The sequence below is a fragment of the Lygodium microphyllum genome, chromosome 28, assembly GCF_053477565.2.
Source record: "Lygodium microphyllum isolate KBCC chromosome 28, Lygodium_microphyllum_v1.1.10, whole genome shotgun sequence".
NCBI lineage: Eukaryota > Viridiplantae > Streptophyta > Polypodiopsida > Schizaeales > Lygodiaceae > Lygodium > Lygodium microphyllum.
Genome location: NC_141162.1, coordinates 79,583,075 through 79,599,002, shown reverse-complemented (window position 1 = coordinate 79,599,002; position 15,928 = coordinate 79,583,075). Strand labels below are relative to the sequence as shown.

General features: G+C 40.8%; 1 protein-coding gene across 9 annotated transcripts in view; it reads left to right on the top strand.

Moving 5' to 3' along the window:
- The window catches only part of LOC148011649 (WW domain-containing protein), a 139,677-nt gene that overhangs the window by 86,691 nt on the left and 37,058 nt on the right, over positions 1 to 15,928 (top strand). Inside the window, exon 1 of one of the 9 annotated variants that reach the window (XM_087670916.1) lies at positions 6,990 to 15,820. The exons of the other annotated variants lie outside the window; for them this stretch is intronic. The gene's annotated coding sequence lies outside the window, so the exon portion shown is untranslated. Of the gene's footprint in view, positions 1 to 6,989; positions 15,821 to 15,928 lie in introns of those variants that run through there. 9 annotated transcript variants of the gene reach the window in all.

The window sequence follows — 15,928 nt, the reverse complement described above, 5'->3', positions numbered from 1 at the left end:
CCTGCACTTGGTTCTAGGCCCTTTTCACTTTTGAGCATTGTGATACTTTATACTTTCATATTGTTGAAATTCTAACTCAACTAATACGTGACATTTCATCGAGTGATTAGCCCCTCATGTGTACGTGACATGTTAGGAGCACCAGATGCATTAGAAAACATTATTGTTTGCATACTTTGAACCATTGCAATGTGACTGTGTAAGGGAAGTTGCATACTAGCAGCTATACCAAGATACATGTTCCCATACATTGCATGCATTACTAGTTGCATTTTTCCTCATGACTAGCACTATATGGAGCATTGCATGACCAACATTAATAGCATGAGTCCCAAATACAGGGGGACTGCATATATGCATTGCCAAACTTATTACTTTGTGCCACGGCCCCCAATAACATGCCCACATTGCTATACATTAGACCTTGCATACCATGCATAGGTGTCTATATACCAAATACATTTAGTCCTTGCATCCCCATGGCTGAAGCATTTTACCAACCATTGCTTGGAAAACCCAACCACCATTAAAGTACCCTAGGTGACCCACATAAGCATGCATGCCTTGCTATCCGAAAACCATTGGGTTGGCACTTTGATTTTGGCCTTCATATGTATCAATTGCTCCACTAGCATTGTTTGCTTATGCTCACTACCCACATTTGGAACATCATGTTGTCATATTGGCTCTTCTTATGGTGCATCTTGCTGTCCTGAAGCTCTTTGAAGACGATTTTCTCTTCTTGCCTTTGCTATTCTCTTTTAAGGTGTACAAAAATTGCATAAATTGAGGATGCTTTGCCAATTACATAAGCATGTATGTTGTTATCCTTAACTGATCTTTAAATTGGTCATCAAATTGCTCTCTCTCTTGCAGGTCATCAATATCTAGTGGCCTAGAAAAATTGGTTTCTTGTGCTAAACCCACATTTTCTCCTTGTTTCCTAGGCTGGTTCCCCATTGCAAGATTAGGCATTGCATTTTCTCTATTGCTTTGTGTACCTTTCGATGATGAAGCATCATTATGACTTGAACCCAAATGACTATATGATGATATGCTTACTGTAAATGCACTCAGCGGATCACCATTTCAGCAACATGCAACTTCATTGACTTGCACACAAGTGCCTCAGGTCCACCTACTCAAGGGAGTTGATTGTATCTCATTAATGGAACCATGAAACTAGCCTTTCTCCCTGGAGAGGATAGTAAATAACTTGATTTAGCACTAATTACAGCAATTATAAAATTTACATAAGTTGAAAATGCAAATACTATAACTTAATGTTGGACAATGGATAACACGTTGGCTCCAAAAGTGGCGTTCTTTTGGTATTTTTTAATCTTGAATTGTAATCTTGATGAAATACAATGAGATTCCTTGAATCTCCTTGGCTCTCCAATTGTCTCTTGCTGTCATAAATGACCAATAAGCCTTCAAACCAATTTGCCCCTTGCTTTGCTCGGGGATTGGCCTTCAATCGTGCTCCTTGGATAAAAAATTCAGCCTCAAATGTTTGTTGACTGAATAGCCACTTGAATCTCTTGAAATTGCCCCAATTTTTTAGTGATTGAAACTTACGCATCTACGTTTTCAATTTTTGAGCTCGCTTCTCAAGGTGGCTAACTATCAAACCTAATTTCTACTGTAAATTAGGGTTTACAACAGAGGCTAGCCAAAATCTCTAACCCCAATGGCTAATTTTGCTAGAAATTGCTAAGAAAGGAGGAGAATAGGTTGGAGGATGAGAGAAAATGCTGAAGAGAGGGAAAATTCATACTTCCATTGCAAGGAAATGGAAGAAATCAGTTGTTGGTCTATCTAGATAGCTGTGAAAGTTGTCTCCATTGATGTAAGAGAGCCTGAACATGACGTTGCTTGGATGAAATAGCACTCAAACTACTATCATGTATTGTTGTAGTGTCTTTTGTGCATGTCACCAACTCTTGAAGGGTCACTTGTTAGCTTGAATGGCGTGTCAATTGTAGCAACAATGGCAAGGTTGGAATGACCCTCTCTGTCTTTCTCTCTTCTAGTCTCAAAAACTTTTTTCGCACTTGCATGAGCAAGTTTCACTAAGTGGTAGCCTTTCAAAACAAATTTTCAGCATTATCTAGCTTTATTAAATCAAAGTTCAGAATACTAATTTTAAAAATTAATTTAATAGTTATGTATGGCTTAGAAAAATAATCTGATTGACCAACAATCAAATTGGCTATGCCAATTTATCATCCAAGTGATCTTGAGCACTCGTTACCCTAGAATTGACATTAATCACTTAATTAATGCCAATTCTCTAGTGTCACCACTGATACCAATGGCTTCTGATACCAAGTACCACCTAGTACCTATCATGCATAACTTATTAGAACTTTTGCCTTTGTCATTGATTGATATCTCAAGTTCTTAGGTTCTATATTGTGAAATATTAGCTTGAACCTGTGCAAGTCACATTTGCACATTTAATCAATTTGTAATCAAATGCTAAGCAAAGTATTAAAATTTCATGTCCTTGTGACAAGAAATATCTCGCCCTATATTACACAAATGCAATAGACATCCAAGAGCTTGTTGATAGAGAGAAGCATCAAATGAATCTTTTGCATCCTCAAGTGTAAATTTGCATCTTTTCTCAATTGAAGTAGAGATATGCTTGCAATCTTGCATTTAAAAATGTTGAAGGAGTTCCCCAATGTACTAGGATTGTCGCAAAAGAATGCCACCTTCAACTGCAATAAACTGTATGCTAAGATAGTAGTCTAAGCGGCCAAGGTTTGTGACATCAAATGCATGTTGCAATTCAGCCTTTAAAGCTGCAATCTATATCTCATGAGATCTGGTCAATAGGATATCGTCCACATAAAGAATGAGAATCAAGAGGTTATACATAATATTTTTGGACATAAAGCACGCTTTCAATTTGTGAATTGCTAGAGCCAAGAGCAATCAAATATGACATATCTTTTCGTACCATGCCCTATGTGCTTGTTTCAAAACCAAAAAGGCCCTTATGTGACTTGCACACTTTGCTATCTTAGCCTTTTTGAACAAAGCTAGGAAATTAAGTGACATAAACCTCCTCATGAAGATCACCATTCAAAGAGGTGGTTTTCACGTCCAATTGATACACATGCCAATCAAAATGGATTGCCAAAGCAATGACACTGTGAATGGTAGTCATATGTGAAGTGGATGCAAACATTTGATGGTAGTCAATCCCATGCTGTTATGCATAGCCTTTGGCAACCAAATATGCCTTGCAGCGATCAATGCTACCATTAGCCTTGTGTTTTAGTTTGTACGTCCATTTTGCGACTATGGCATGTTTTCTAGGAGGCAAGTCACATAACTCCCATGTGCCATTTTTGTGTATAGAATCCAACTTTGATTGCATCACTGTCATCCAATGCTCATTCTGAGAAGCGTCATCAAAATAAATGAGCTCTTTATTACATGTTGTGGCAACAAGAGCCTGTGCAACAAGATGAGACGAAGCATGTCTAGTGGTTGTTTGAGTTTTGCCAAGAAGAGGAACGTGCTATTTGTTGTTCCATAAAGTGCCTAATAGCCATCAAGGAACGTGTATTGCCACTCGAATGGGAGTACTTTCATGATGAACAACATCCTCAACTATATTTTGATCAATGTACTGAATATCAAGTTGCTGATTTTTAAGCATTAATGCCTGATTTTCAAGTGTACTATTTTGAAACAAAGGCAATAAGTTGTCAAACATGTTCAGTTGGTCCAACAAGTGGCTGATTTTGTTAGTCAATGAAGGGCTGACTGGCACTTTCAGCAAATACCACATCTCTACTCTGAAAAACATTTTTCGTTGAGGGATGATACAAGCAACACCCTATGCTTTTGCATTGTAACAAATGGAAATGCATTTGATAGCTTCATCTTGAAGCTTGCGTGTAAGCATAGGGAAGAATATGAGAATAACAATACTTTGAACTTAGCCAAATTGATCAATTATCGCTATGAAGAGAGAGAGAGAGAGAGAGAGAGAGAGAGAGAGAGAGAGGGAGGAGGAGGGGGGGGGGGGGTGTATCTTGTAGCTAAATGCTTGGTGCTACTATAAGCAAGCTCAATATGGAAGATAGTGCTCCCACTTGGATTCACAATAGCAGATATATGCACATAGCTTATTCTTCATGGTTTTTGTTAGTTCTTTTGTTGTGTCCATCAGTTTGAGGATGGGTCTCTCTCTAGGCCCTATATTTTGGGTTCCACTATTGACTCTATAAAGAGCCTCCATTGATAAGTTTTCACCCCTTGGTTGTGCGGTTAGTTGGGTTTGGGTTAATATATCATTTTTTGTCACAATGAGCCACTATGTTGATCCTTGGTTGCGGAGAATGTAGTGAGTATAGACTTTCCTTGATTTGAGTCCTCTCATAAGCTTGTTGTTGTTCTCCATAGTAAAGGTAAATACTCTAGTTGTTGGTATCTATTACACTAAGTAGGATGTCTTCTTTGCAAAAAGAGACCTATCTGAGTTTGAGAGGTGTCTATATTATATGTTATGGAAGTTTTGCAAGGTATCAATCGAAATCCTTCATTGCTACAAAGTCCTTGAGGTCGACTGATCCTCATGTAAGGAGATTGTTGTGTCATTTGCAAAGTCCATACCAAGAAGCTCATCAAACTCTATTATGGACAACAATACCTCTCAAATAATGTGTGGACTTGTTTGTCAAGGAGCTTCTGGCATGTGCTACAAATGAAAATAGAGAAGGTGCAAGATGATATCCTTGTCTCATTGATTTTTGAATGTTGAATCTCTCATCTAGATCCACTGACAGGAACATTGTTCTGAGCTAAGGAATATATAGTTGCAATTTCTTTCATCCACTATTGTTGGGATGGTATCCTTAGTATCGTGACTTGTCACGGGGACATGAAATTTTTGGATGCTTTGCTTATGCTAGATTGATGTTTGATTAATTTAATAATCAAATGTGCAATGTTGAGATCCACATATGATGCAAATGTGATATGCAAGCTAGTATTTCATGATAATAGACAAAGGTCCTTGAGGAAAAACTGTGTCAAAAGGCAAAAGTTATAACAACTTATGTGAGCTAAGTTCTAGGTGAATGTTGGTGTCAGTTTAGCCCTAGGACAATTAATTGACTCATAAGTGTTAGCGGTGACAATAGAGACTAGGCATTAACTAATTAATTAATGCATGCCATAGGTCAATTAAGGCTTGGGACCACTTGGGTTTGCAAATGGCCTAGCCAATTAATTTGTGGATGGGCACATCTAATTTTGAGGAGGGTCAAAAGGGTTGAATTAGTTATGGAAATTAATTAAATGCCTGAAAATTGTTGGAAAATGGATTAAGAAGGCTACCACTTGGCAAAACTACCCATGCAAGAAGGTTGGAGAGAGAGAGAGAGAGAGAGAGAGAGAGAGAGAGAGAGAGAGAGAGAGAGAGAGAGAGAGAGAGAGAGAGAGAGAGAGAGAGAGAGAGAGAGAGAGAGAGAGAGAGAGAATGTTGATGGAGGAGATGTCGTCACCTGTGCGCTAGGCCCTAGCGCCGCTTGTCTGATGTGCCTGTCGCCTTCATTGCTGTCATGTGGACCTGCGCAGGTTGTTGGACAGAGCTGGGACTTGAAACGCCAACCTCCCGTCCCGTAATGCTTTGCGACGCTGTAGAGACAGCCCACCAGACTTGATCGTCTCGTTGCCCTCGTGATCGTGCTCGTTCAAATTTGGAGTGGTGCCCGTGCTGTAGTAAACCCTAGCCATCAACTAAGATCGTCCGAGAAAGGGAGCGTCTGATCACACAGGTCACGTGTAGGTATACTTTGTCCGCTGCCCCACTAGCCATCAACACTGCGTTTGCTGGCCTTGGGCGCCTAGAGTGTGCATGTTGCTGTGCCGAGAGTGAGAGAGAGACATAATCTGAGAGCGCGCAACTGCGATGTTGCATAGATCAGAGAGCTGACCTGGCCCTGCATATATATATATATATATATAGAGAGAGAGAGAGAGAGAGAGAGAGAGAGAGAGAGAGAGAGAGAAGAGAGAGAGAGAGAGAGAGAGAGAGAGAGAGAGAGAGAGAGAGAGAGAGAGAGAGAGAGAGAGAGAGAGAGAGAGAGAGAGAGAGAGAGAGAGAGAGAGAGGGAGGGAGGGAGGCAGGGAGGGAGGGAGGGAGTTGTGGTCTGCCAACCTGCAACAGGGGTCACAAAGTAGTTCATGCTCAGCATCTAGTTCAGTGATGGATAATCTGCAGGAGACAGATGGTATCAATGTGGCCTTTCTCGACCAGTAGGTAGGGAATGGGATTCGGATAGTGATTTGTTGGCGGAGGATTCCGGGCTGTTGACCGATGGGGATGAGACAGGTAAAGGTTAGAAGATGCCGGTTGAAGAACCACTATTATGCCCCGCAAATTTGCCTCAGCCAGAGGTTGATGCTTGTGGTCCACAACCTGATGGGTCTCTCTAGTTCATGTTGGCCACGACCAATCATCTTATGTTCGATTATGTCCATGTTAATGAGGGCAAAACTAACTCTTTACCGGATGGGGATCATGTAGTTGCAGTCATGGGAACGGAAGTGGTCCTACAGCAAATTGCTGCTTTCCATGAGAGAGCAACCATCTTTTACTTTATAGGAAGGACTCTCTTGATCATCGGGATTCGTATCTGGCTGCAGTCCATGCTTGTAAGTGTTGAATAGTGCCAAGTTGATGCTTCAGGGCATGTGCATGCCCCTCTTGTTGAAGAGATTTATGATGGTCGGATGGGGTTTTTTGAGGTGCTTTTTCGCTCCTTGGAAGTGCGGACTTGCATCATGCAGCGCATTTCTTTGGATGGGCAGCTTGTTCAAATTGTCCATTGAAGGCCCATGGCCGAGTTTCAGGAGGTGTTGAGACAGGCATGCCCTATTTGGGTAGAGGTGGTTGATTTCCCTGCGCATCTTTGGAAACCCTAGGTGAGGTGTTGGTGGAGCCTCGGCTGGCTTCCCACAATAGAAACAGGGTATGCATGCTTTGGGATACAGGGAAACCTCGCCGGACCAAAATTCGTTTTGAGGTTCGAGAAGTGCAAATCTTGGTTTATGAGTTGAAATGGGGTACTTTTGCTGGACATTGTTTCAGATGTGACCAATTGGGCCATTTCATTTCAGAATGTGACAAAAATCTTGAGGTTTTGCAGCGAACTATAGATCCAGACATGGATATGCAAGACTACCATCCTCAGCTCATACTTGAGCAGCCGCAAGCTGATCTTGAGATGCTTCCCCAACATGGTCGCGATGAAGGTAAGAAGGAGGTTTCTCAAGTGGGTCTTGAGCGTACTTCCCTTGTGGTTGATCGGAATGTGTCTCCTTGGGAAGATTCTTGGGTATCAGTGGTGGTTAGACGCAATGCAAGACAAGCTTCTTGTTTACTCTTGTCCACCCACCGCCGCATCCCATCACTCAGACTTTCAATGAAGAGATAGGGGGTTTTACGTGAACCCTCAATCTTCACGTGCTCTTGCAGGGGATGGTAAAAGGAATTCCAATTCTGTTTTGCGCTTTGATGCGCAGAGGAGGCTTGTGCCTCCTAGGGATGTTTTTCGTTCACAGCAACAACAATTTCCTTCTCATGCTTCGATTGCTGGTTTGCAGAGGGCAGACCTTGTAGATGTAATCTGAAGCGAGATGGAAAGATTCCACGTAGCTAAAGCTATAGACGTAAAAGGGAGAGGAAAAGTGGTAGTTCAGTAGTTTTTCTCATTTTTGATTTATTATGAGAATTGCTTTGTGGAATTTGAAAGGTATCTCTTTGGGCAGCAAGCAGTATCGGTTGTGGAAAGTTGTTTTTGCTGGAAATTGGGATGTATTTTGTGCGATGGAGCATAAAGAGCACACTTTGGTTGACTCTTCTTATGTTTATAAGGATTATGTAGTTTTTTTTCAGTGGTCGAGCTCCATATAAATCCGGAGTTATGTTGGTTGTCAAATCCTTCCTGCAACTATCACTGGTTTCTTAGGACCCTCAAGGTCGATTTGTGATTCTGAAAATACTTTATGAGGGAGAGGTTTTTTGGTTGGTAGGTGTGTATGCTCCTTCCACTGCAAGGGAATGTTGTCAGCTGTGGAATGACATGCACTGCCTTTCCATGGCTCATCAAGGTTTTGTCATGGGCGACTTTAATGCATGTGTATCTGAGGATCAAGCGACTTCTCTGCACTCAGTCATGGATGGTCTTGAGTGACAGGCTTGGGATGCCCTTGCAGCTGGGTCTTTGAAGTAGGACATGTGGTCCTGGATGTATCCATCACAATCTGGTTATACCTATCGTTCTTTGCAGCATCCTAACACCTGGGCCAGATTGGATCAGATATATATTTGTCAAAGTGATTCCTTTCTTCCTGCAGTTATTGACATGTGGGTGGAACGACAACATGTCTTATCAGATCACTACCCTTTGGTCTTGGAAACGACCCATAGACCTGTTCATGTATTTAAGGCTCTTCTTGCTCAGTTGCCTCTTCGTTTTAATCAATCTTTTCTGCAACAAAAACAGTTTTTGGAATGTGTTCAACAATTGATTGCTTCTTTTAGCTTGAAGGTCCTATTTGGAGGGAGGGACACATGGGCTGTTGTTAGGAATAATGCGCGAGAGTTATCCCGTCAGTATGGTATTCAATATGCTTTCTCTTTACGAGCTGAATTGCACAATGCCCAATCTTTCTTGGCCCAATCCTTGTCTCTGAGTCAATCAAGGGATTCTAATGATGACTTGCTCACATGCATTGAATGGGTGAAAGGTAGGGGTTATTCTCTTTAGGAAGAGGAATATGCAAAATACAAATTGCTGGCCAGAGCTGAAGCTTTATACGTTAATAACTGTCAATCCCATCAATTCTTTGCTCGTCTGCACCAGAAGTATACCTGGGAAAATATTGTGCATTTAATGGATGAACAGGGTGTTATGGTGACTAATTCTACCTCCATCATTCATATGTGTGTTGACTTTTATAAGTCCTTGCTGGGTTCGCAAGAGAATTTTTGTGATGTTGTTCACTTTGCTCGCCGATATATTTGCGAGTTGGTTAGCAACTAGGTCAAACCAAAATGGGTGGATTTAATGGAGGTTGATATTTCAGAAGATGAAGTGGAAGAAGTGCTGTCCCACCTGCTCTGAAGGAAAAGTCCTGGTTGGGATGGGCTTCCTAATGAGCTATTTTCAGCTAATGTGCAGCAGCTTAAAGACCCATTGGCTTGCCTGTGTTAGCAAGCGTGGAATGCTGGTATGATGCCATTAGACTAGAAGATTGCTGTCATTCAGTTGTTGCCCAAGGTTCCCTCTCCAACCTCCTTGAAACAATGGAGATCCATTTCTGTTATGGGTTCGTTATATAAAATCTTCTCCAAAATCATTGCCAACAGATTGCAAAAAGTTTTACCGCACCTAGTTCATCCACGTGAATATGGTTTCATTAAAGGTTGGAATATAATGCATAACATTTTGAATGTTCAACTTGGAATTGACTATGCTAAAGCTTCAAGCCAGCAAATAGTTATGCTTCTGCTCGATATTGAGAAGGCATTTGATCATGTTAGCTGGTCTTTTTTGCGGCAATTATTGTCTACAATGGGATTTGTTCCTCGCATGGTTTCTCTTGTTGATACTATTAGTCAGGGAGTTGTGGCTCGTATTGCTTTTAAGGGAGGAATCATCGAGGAAATTGCCTTATCTCGGTCTCTTTGCTGTTTGCTTTGGTCACTCACCCGATGCTCTCATTGTTGATTAAGTTGGCTAATCAAGGCGAGATAGTTGGCTTGTCTCTTCCTAGTGGTACTCAACTTGTGGATGAATCTTTGGCAGATGATTCTTTTATGTTCCTTAAGGCTGATAGCACTAATGTTAATCGGGCAATGGTGGCATGGAATCTTTTTGCTTTGGCATCAGGTCTTCATATTAATACTGAGAAATCTACACTATCTTGTGTACGGAGTCTGATTTGCAAGCCTTGGGCTGGCATGGAATTGTGATCTCAAAGGGAAATATAACCAGACACTTGGGATATCCTATTGGTGTGGAGGTAGCACCCCGGGTCTTACGGGATTGGATGGCCTCCCGGATTCATGACACGTTCATGTACTGGAAATCTCAAGGCTGGCTTTTACATGTCAAATTGAAAGTTGCTCAAGGTATTATGATCAATATGATATCGTTCTTTTTGCCACTGCTCTCCTGGACTAAGAAGTCTCTTTTGGAATTGGTTCAGCCTATCAGATTCGTGTTGTGAAAAAAGAAAGGCAATCGTTTGGGACATGTTTGGATTTCGTGGCAGCATGTGACTACGCCTAAACGGATGGGGGGAGAGCAGCTTTGTTGGATGTTAATTTGCATACAACAGCCTTGAGGTTGGCCCTTTTGCAGGCTTTATGTGTACAGAGTCATTCTTGGTTAGAGATTGGTAAAATTTTCATTGAAAAGATTGGCATCTCTCATTGTAACACATTTATTCATGCTTCTTGTTGGCATGTGCTTAATTCTTGGAGGCCTATTAAGATCTCCCAGTCTTTTATCCTTTCTCATTTAATTGCATCCTGGTAGGAGATCTTATGTTTTTCAGTTTGGCGCCCCTCCAATAGGGTGTCCTGTATCTGAGATTGTACTGTTAAGTTTGTATTTCCAGTTTTTTGAATTTTATTCATCGCTGTAATTAAGTTCTTAATTAGGTCTTCACCACTCTTTCCAAGAAGGAAGGTTGGTTTTTATGGTTCTATTGCCAAGATAATATCAAATCCCTTGACTTGGTGGACCTAGGCACATGATTGCAAGCCGGAAGCTTTGTGCCAGAGCTGAATTTATTCTCGGTTGAGCAATTATAGCAAGATGTCTTTATACACTATGTCTAGCATGTCTTAGCTTATAGAGATTGCTGCTACGGTTAATGCATTGCTACATGGGAAAGATTCAGACTTTCAAGAAAGTGAAAAGAAGCCGAATAAGAAGTTGTCAAAGGTTTAGAAAAGAGGTAGATCTAAAAATAGGCTTGCAAAGAGGTCAAAACATTAGCCGCACAACGCACAGAAGTAAGGGATGCAAATAAGTGCTTTGTTTGTGAAGAGGAGGGTCACATTGCTAAGCATTATTGCAATAGGTAGCAAGCTGGAAAATTAGAAAATGAGGGAGATCCCAAGGGTAAGAAGCCCAAAACGTCAATTGGATTGATATCGGATGTTGTTAGTGATCAGCTCAATGATGATGCTTTTGAGTTATCTAGAGCATGGGACAAGATTAGAGATCAGCATGCTTTGATTTTCTTTGATAATGGAGTATGAGCTAATCTTATTTTTGCAGATATGGCAGCCGCCCATCTAGGCATCAAGAAAGATGAGTTGGGACCTATGGGAGAAGTTGGTATGGCATGCGAGGCCCATGCAAAGCATGTTACAACTTACACTACTCATTGAAAAGCTTTGTTTGCACATTCAAGGGTATGTGGACAACGAAGAGTTCTTTATTGCTCCACTTGGGAATAGTGATGTCTTGCTTGGTGAACCTTGGTGCCATCATATGCACGCAATGATTGATTCATATGGTAAAGTGTTTACTATTTAGTACAAAGGCAAGATCCATACTTTGGATGTAAAGTTGAAAGGGGAATCTATTCCTGTTGTATCGGCTACTGTCATTTTCAAAGTAATGGAAAATCACCTTTCAACATGCTTGGTTTTTACTAAGGATTAGATTGATAATGAAAATATTGAAAATATGTCAAAGTTAGAAAAGGATCACATTTCATTTTTTAAAAATGTATGTTGATTACTTGTCTCAGTCACTTTCGGAGCAGCTACCACTTGAACGGCCAGAAGATCATGGCATGGATCTTATCCTTGAAAGTAAGCCACCTAATAAGCCACCCTATAGGGTAAGTGCAGCCTAGTATGAGGAGATAACGAGTCAGGTGAATGAGCTGTTGGAAAAACAATTGATTCAGCCCATCTCATCTCCCTTTTGTTCTCTAGTACTTTTGGTGTAGAAAAAGGATGGTTCATGGCGTTTGTGCATGGACTATTGTGCTTTGAATAAAGTCATGATAAAGAATCGGTTTCCAATCCCTTGGATCAATGATATTATGGATAGATTGCAGGGGGCAGCCATATTCAACCGTATAGATTTGAGAAGTGGATATCAAGCATTAGACAAGAGGATATGTCTAAGACAGCTTTCGGGACATCTTTTGGATTGTATGTTTTTCTTGTCATGTCTTTTGGACTTGCTAATGCTATTACTACTTTTAATCGGATGATGGATTACATCTTCAAGCCATATAGGGGATTTGTGAGCACCTTCTTTGATGACATAATTGTCTATTGAAAGAATGAGGCAGAGTATACAAAGCATTTGGATATTGTGTTCAATGAGTTGCGTAAGCATAGACTGATTATTGATAAGAAGATTTAACTTTTCTTCCATGAGATCTGCTTTTTGGGGGACATAGTGTTGGCTAATGATATTTGTATGGACCCTACAAAGGTTGAGGCAATACGTTCATGGCCACCTTTGAGCAGTGTATATGAGATCTGTACCTTTTTGGTCTATGCTCCTACTACAAGAAGTATGTACACACTTTTTGCTGAAATTGCATCTCCACTGCATGCCTTGCAGAAAAAGAATGTACCTTTTAGATGGACAGCAGTGGAAATTTCAGCATTTGACAAGTTAAAGAACATGGCTTCAGATCTTGTACTTGTGTTGCCCAAGCTAAGGAAGTCATTTGTGGTTTAGAGTGATATGCGTGGGAACAACATTGGGGCTGTTTTAATATAGGATGGTCGAGTTCTGGCCTATAAGAGTCGTGTTCTCCATAGTGTAGAGAAGAATTTATAGTTCTATGAGAATGAATTGCTTGCTGGAATTCATACACTTTCAACATGGAAACACTATATTTTAGGGATTGATTTCTCAATACGGGCAGACTGTCAGACATTACGTTACTTTTTGATCTAGACAAAGTTATTTGAGAAGCACATGAGATGGGCAAATTTCTTATCTATGTCTCACTTCTAGATTGTGCGCATAAATGAAAAAAAGAATATTATAGTTGATGCGTTGTCATGAAAGCCTTAGATTTCAGTCGTTAGTATGGTTTGTCACACTGAGTTGGATACCATGAAGGACTAGTATATTGTTGATTCAGATTTTTCCAATGTGTATGAATAGCTTTACAATGGCGAGAGGCATGAGCACTTTGTGCTTAGAGATGGTTTTTTGATGATGCATGGACAATTGTGTATCACAATGCAGCTGAGGTCTAGAGTATTGATTGCGAGTCATGCTCTACCTTATGGAGGACATAGAAGAATTGATGCCACAATCATGGCAATGGAGCATTTTTTTTATTGGCCATCTTTGAGGCATGATGGAGAGTAGTTTGTTAGTACATGCATCGTATGTCAAAATGTGAAGCATGATAGGCAAAGGATGCTAGGTTTGTTGCAGCCCTTGCCTATTCTAGATAGGCCTTGGCAAAGCATCGCTATGGACTTTATCTTTGATCTATCTAAGACATCTACAAGGAATGATGGGTTATGGACTATCATTTGCAGGTTTAGCAAACAGGCCCATTTCATTTTGGTAAAGAAGAAGATATAGGCTGATCATATGGTATGCTTATTTTTGCAACATGTGTTCAAGTAAGATGGCATACAGAGTCAATCGTTAGTGATTGAGATCCTAGGATGACTAGTTAAATTCTGGAAGGGGTTGTTTGAGAAATGTGGATATTATGTTCAAATTCTCATCATCCTTTCATTTTGTTGAGAGAGAGTCAATCTAAAGAGGCAAATTCCATAGTGCTAGATCTTTTGAGGTGTTATGTATCACAACATAAGACACATTGGGAGCCCTACTTGCGTTTGGTAGAGTTTGTATATAACAATAGAGTGCACAGTTCTGTTGGCAAAGCTCCGTTTGAGGTTCTCGAGGGCGGCAAGAAAGTACCACTTATCTTGCTTACTAAAGATAAGATCTTCAAGGCCGATTGCTATGTGGACAACTTAAATGCGTAAAGTATGCACTTTAGAGATCTTAGGAGAAGCAAAAGAGGGCAACTGAGGGCCATAGACATGCTTTGCACTTTGCCAAGTGTGATTATGTATTGTTGTGATTTAAAAAGGCAAGGCTGAAAAAGATGAAAGATAGAGAGAGGTTGTATTTGAAGTTGAGTTATGAGATACTATGGGCCCTTTCAAGTGTTGAAGAGGATTAGCCATGTAGCTTTTCAGCTGAAGTTGCCTTCACATTGGCGGATACACAATGCCTTTCATGTGAGCTTGCTAAAGCCTTTTCATGATGATGTGTCAGAGGATGTATTTGTTGAATTTCAGCTTGAGGTTGAGGAGTTGGATGAGATATTCACCAATGGATGGCAAGTGGATAGAAGAAGATGACTTGGTAGACCATCCTCAGTTGTTGCAGCTTTACCTTGATGCCTTACAGAGTTGACTTTGGATCGGGCTTAATCAAGTACATTAGAGCAGGGGTCTAGAGCTGTGCTGCCTGATGCTCAAGGGGGAGGTGGCACTTCCAGTCCGTCAGCAATGGATAGCTCTCGTATGTAGTGGATGTTGGATGTATTCAACATGCATCCTAGGTACTATGTTGACAATATGTTTGCGATGAGGTCACTACTCAGTATATTAATCACCACGAAATGTATACCGATGAGTATAGTTTCTACTTGGACTCTAAAACTATACATTTGCGTCAGCTTGAGATCAGTCTGAATCAATTTATGATCAATGTTGTGATTGGTGGTGACACTAGGGACTAGGCATTAACTAATCAATCAATGCTTGTCCATAGATCAATTAATGCTTGGGACCACTTGGAGTTGCACATAGCCTAGCCAATCAATTTGTGGATGGGCATATTTAATTTTGGGTAGAGTCAAAAGGGTTGAATTAATTAGGATTGGAAATTAATTAAATGGCTAAAAATTGCTGGAAAATGGATTGAGAAGGTTGCCACTTGGCAAAACTACCCATGAAGAGGGAAGAAGTCTGTTTGGGGCTGTTGGAGGCTCATTGTGTGAAGGCAGGCGGAGAGAGAGAGAGAGAGAGAGAGAGAGAGAGAGCTGTTGCTGACCAATTTTCTTGCTATAGAAGACCTTCCAGAGGCTGGCAACTGCAGCAATTACCCTTTCAAAAGTAGGCAACAGCATTTATGATACCGAGAGGAGCTTATGACGGCCGTTTCTAGTCCTTCGGTAGTAGGCGAGAACTTCTTGGGCAGAATTGATAGGGCAACGACCATTTTGGAGCTTTTCTCTGCAATGAAACTCTGAAATTTCTCTCTCTACAGCATTCTCTCACCTTTTCCAGCTATTCTCATCCATTCTCGGAAATCCTTTGCCTTTTGGATCAGATCTCAGCCCAATTTGGTGGACAGTAGGGGAATTTCTTTTGCAAACCCTAATTTACAGAAAAAATTAGGTCTTAACATAACCGCATTGGGACCCATGCCAACAATTTGAGGCTGTGAAGACTGAAATCAGCAGCTGGAATTTGAAGAATTGCCAAAGATTTCAAGAGCTAACTCATCCCAATGGATTTGGGGCTGCATTTAACTAGCTAAGGGTCAATTTGAGACAAGTTTTGGGTGAAAATCAAGGGGAAAACTGACAAGAAGGCTTGTTGGTCATTGATGACAGCAAGGGGCATTTGGAATAGTGGAGGAGATTGAGGAATCTCGGTTGTACTCCTTCCATTTGCAATATAAGTTAAAGAAATACGGGAAGGGGTCCTAGCGTTGGAGCCAACAAGGTGTCCTATGTCCGAGATTTTATGGTAAAGTTTGTATTTCCAGTTTTGTGAATTTTATTCATTGCTGTAATTAAGTGCTTAATGAGGTCTTCACCACCCTTTCCAAGAAGAAAGGCTGGTTTCATGACTTGC